Source organism: Mus musculus, chromosome 1, assembly GCF_000001635.26.
Source record: "Mus musculus strain C57BL/6J chromosome 1, GRCm38.p6 C57BL/6J".
In the NCBI taxonomy this organism is placed as follows: Eukaryota; Metazoa; Chordata; class Mammalia; order Rodentia; family Muridae; genus Mus; species Mus musculus.
In genome coordinates, this window is record NC_000067.6 from 191,957,344 (window position 1) to 191,962,095 (window position 4,752).

At 46.9% G+C, this 4,752-nt stretch overlaps 1 protein-coding gene across 1 annotated transcript in view; it reads left to right on the forward strand.

Moving 5' to 3' along the window:
* The window catches only part of Rd3 (retinal degeneration 3), a 31,793-nt gene that overhangs the window by 854 nt on the left and 26,187 nt on the right, over positions 1–4,752 (forward strand). The window lies entirely within an intron of this gene.

Below are 4,752 nucleotides of genomic sequence, written 5' to 3' on the forward strand. Positions count from 1 at the left end.
TTTTTTTTTTTTTTTTTTACACACACCAGAACACTTACACGGTGGCTTATAGCTGCTGGGCTCATGCACACTTGTCTAGGCTGAGGCCATACTGGCTCCACACATTTCCAGGATGAGGGGAAACCAGCCAAATGCTTGGTGTTTCTTGGCTTATTGTGAAGGTGCAGTCATGTGAACAAACTGAAAATATCCTAAGTCCACATCCTTTAAGAGCTAGGCCTGGGGGTAATGCCAACCTGTAAGCTTACGGAGGAAGCTTCGGCAAGAGGATCAGCAAGCTCCAGGCCTGCCTGGGCTACAGAGTGAGTTCAAGGATAAAACACCAGAAAAGAAAAAAAAAGTGTTGGATTCAGTTTGGTGTTAGAATGCTTATCTAGGCCGGGCAGTGGTGGCACACGCCTTTAATCCCAGCACTTGGGAGGCAGAGGCAGGCAGATTTCTGAGTTCAAGGCCAGCTTGGTCTACAGAGTGAGTTCCAGGACAACCAGGGCTACACAGAGAAACCCTGTCTCGAAAACAAAAACAAAAACAAAAACAAACAAACAAAAAAGAATGCTTATCTAGAATGTTGGCGATTTAGCTCAGTGGTAGAGCACTTGCCTAGCAAACACAAGGCCCTGGTTTCGGGCCTCAGCTCTGAAAAAAAAAAAAAAAGACAAAATAGAATGTCGGTGGTCTTGAACAGCATCAGCGGGGCTAGCCCACACCCACCTGCTATCTGTGGGGCTACCTAGGAGCCTTGGCTGATCTTCCACCAGACAGGATCATCCTTCCTCAGCAGACAGAATGCTACTGCAGGCTGTTCCCAGAGAGCAGCCGGTCGACTGTGTAGGTGCCATTTCTGCTGATGGCATAGTACTTTTGCCCCACAGTAGAACAAACAAAATCAAGTTTAGCTGTGGCTGGTAGGCTTCGTTCTGCCGTCACTCCACAGTACCCGTTCACTCCCCAGCATAATGCTCTGCTAGGCAGAGCTGCTCAATCTTGTCCTAATTTGAACTCCATCACTTGTAGTTTATACAGTTCCTCCGAACCCCCATTTTACCTTTGACACAACGGAGACCAAGCATGGCAGAGTGACTTACCTAAGGTCAAATAAATACATTCTGCCTTGAGTTCTAGAGTTTAAAATTTGGAGATAATATGGATTTGTGTAGTTTAAAGCTTGAATTAGGAAGAAAAGGGACAGAGTTTGGAGTTTCTGACAGTGTCATTCTAAATGTGCATTCTTTGACAAGTTAGTAAGCAAGCCTCTGAGACAGCACCTAAGACAACAGTGGTCAGACCTAGAAGGCTGAATGACTTAATGGTGACATGGACCAGAAGCTTGACACTTAGTAGGTTCTCAACAAGTACCCCACAGCTATTTAATACGTCAGTGAAGCAGTCGCATGCTACTTCCCACATTTATCTATCTATCTATCTATCTATCTATCTATCTATCTATTTATTTTTGCAGGATGCGTGTGGCAGGTGCCATAGCATGTTGAGGTCAGAGACAACTTGCAGGAGTCCACTCTCTCCTTCTAATGTGTGGGTTCTAGGGATCGGTCTCAGGTTGTTAAGCTTGTTGGCAAGCGCTCTTACAGATGAGCCTTCTTACCAGTCCCATGGTGCCATTTAGTGAGAGCCGCTGTGAGCCAGGCTTATGTTTGGATCCTGGCAGAAGGCAATTGGATGCCTAGGGCAGTTAACTGTGTGATGAAGATGCACTGGGCCCAAAGGGAATGCATGGAGTGTGTGTGTGTGTGTGTGTGTGTGTGTGTGTGTGTGTGTGTGTGTGTGTGTTTCCGGGCGCGCATGCGCACATGCGCACATGCGTGTATGCACGTGTGTGCCCACCCATGTGTGTGCACATGTCTGTGTGTGAATGTATGCATGTGTGCACATATGTGTGTGAATGTGTGCATATGTGCACGCATGTGTGTAAGTGTGTGTGTGCGTGTTTGTGTGTGTGTGTGTGAGACTGTGGAGGAAGAAGTGGGGACCCTTGGAAGAGTCCTAAGACTTGAAAAACGAATAAAATAAAATGTACCAGGAAGTGGGAAGGGAAAAGGGAGTCAAGCTGAGGCCTGAGAGGACAAGAACGTGAGACTGGAGACGGTCTGCTGTTGCAGAAGGGCCTGAGGGAGTTAGGGAGACTGGGATGAGTGAGAGCTTCACAATCTACAGGCTTTGACCTGAGGGGTGGGAACCTTTGAATACGGCTGTGCTGACACCTACATTCTCAATGGAAAAGCAAATTTAGAAAATAATGATCTTTGCTACAATTTCTTTTTCCTCTTCTCAAACGGATTGCTTTGTTGTTGGCCATTGTGGGAAGCCACTGGTTCCTCACTGGCAGGGACAAAGGGTGGCTCAGAACTCTGCTTCACTGTGTCAGAAGAAGAGACTCAAGCAAACCTGTGAGGTCAATAACTTTCAATTTCCTGAGAAATTAACAAGTATTTTCCAAGTTGCTGCTCTGGGCTCCTCACCCTGAAGATAGTTGGAGCTCTCCAGTCAGAGATTCACCCTGTTATTAGCTCTTAGCATACTGTGAGTGATGACTCAGTGACTCAGAGCTGTCCATGCTGGTGGTAGGTAAGGAAGAAGTTTCTAGAAGGTCCCACTCAGTGAAACTGATATGACCGGTTTGCTTGGACCATTCCAGGTTTGGTCCCTACACTCCTGGGGTCTGACAAAGCAGGCATTTTTGTCGTTATAGTCAAATTCTGCTGTTCTAAGAAAGATGGCAAAGGTGGGTGGCTGAGAATCTGGCATTTTCAAGATAAATGCAACTTGGCTTCAAGTCTCAGTTGTTTGAACTCTGGCAAATGACTTCTTCTGACTGGAGTAAGAGATGCAGCCTCGACTTTAAGCTTGCCCTGAAGATGAGATGTGATGGAGGAGCTGAGCTGGAACACTGAGTGAGAGTGAGGGGGTGGGGGGAGGGTGGGGCAGGAGGCATGGGGATGGCAAGAAGTGGTCTTCAGCAAAACCACAGGCCAGACCCTGGGGGAGGTTTCTCAAACCTGAGGTTAGGTTGGGTTTGTTCATATGGCATCTCCAGTGACCAGAAATGACAGGATGTTGATAGCTAGAACTAACTGCTTGGTTATGAGCTCTTGGGCAAGACCCAAAAAGGAGGCTGGATGTGTCAATCAAATGGCTCCAGGAAGACACTATTCAGTGGACTACCTTTTTCTTGAGACAAGGTCTCTCTATTAGGTAGCCTATGTAGACCAGGGCTGGCCTTGAGCTCCAGGAGATACATCTGCCGCTGCCTCTTCCTTTTCTGTGATTAAAGGTGTGCACTGCCACTTGACTCTGCACTCAGTGAGTAACTTTGATAAGGAAAGTCAGTGGAACCTGGGGCAGCATCAGAAATGGGGTCACTTGTGAAATAAGCCAACACCACCTGGACAACACCCAGCAAAGTTTTTTTTTTTTTTTTTTTTTTTTTTTTTTGAAATGGTGTAGAGAAATGGAAATTCAGGAGAGATGGGCTGGGGCAGGGAAAGAGAGGAGTCACTTTGCAAAACCTCCCAGGAAAGTGACAGTGATGAGGTGAATAAGCAGTGCACAGGCTTTCCTGAAGTGAATAGGCAGTGCGCAGGCTTTCCTGAGATGAATAGGCAGTGCACAGGCTTTCCCAAGGTGAATAAGCAGTGTGCAGGCTTTCCTGAGGTGAAAAAGCAGTGTACAGGCTTTCCTGAGATGATTAGGCAGTGCACAGGCTTTCCTGAGGTGAATAAGTACACAGGCTTTCCTGAGGTGAATAGGCAGTACATAGACTTTCCTGAGGTGAATAGGCAGTGCATAGGCTTTCCTGAGGTGAATAGGCAGTGCACAGGCTTTCCTGAGATGAGTAGACAGTGCATAGGCTTTCCTGAGGTGAATAGGCAGTGCACAGGCTTTCCTGAGGTGAATAACGAGTACACAGACTTTCCTGAGGTGAAAAAGCAGTGTGCCGACTTTCCTGAGGTGAATAAGCAGTGTGCAGGCTTTCCTGAGGTAAATAAGCAGTGCACAGGCTTTCCTGAGGTGAATAACCAGTGTGCAGACTTTCCCAGCTCCACAATGAGCAGATGTTCACTGTAAACCCTCCTGAAAGCCAGTCTCTACTCTCTCTCACCCACCTTCCCTTCCTCCTTCCCTTCACCCCTTCGTCCCTCTATAGAGAATACATTTCCTGCAGTTTCAGTTCCTTAACCATCCCCAGTCCATCCTTTTCTCTTGACTTCAGTACCATCACCCATGTTGAAAGTAACTCCTTCAATAGCTGTTGAATTGTCCCACCTGAGTCTTTCCTGGACCTATCCAGTGTATCTCACACAGTACAGCTGTGTGGTTTTCAAAGGACACAGACCCAGCCACAGGACACTACACCACACCATACCACAATATACACCATGCACAGAGCTGCATGGGGATATGTCAATGGCTTTCCCTTGTTCCTAGGATAGATAAAATGCACTGGTGAGACTTAAAAACCCTGAACCATCTGGATTCCCCTACCTCACTTTGCTAGAATGTCACATGACATTCTCCTTTTCTGCACCCCAGCCACATTAGGCTTCTCTTTGCTTTCAGCTGCACTGGTTTGGCTGTGAAATGTACATACACACACACTCACAACTCACACACAGAGACAAACAAACACACATATGTATATACACCACACACACAGACATTCACACATACACATACCACACACACACTCACACATGCACACATACCACACATATACACAGACACACCACACACACC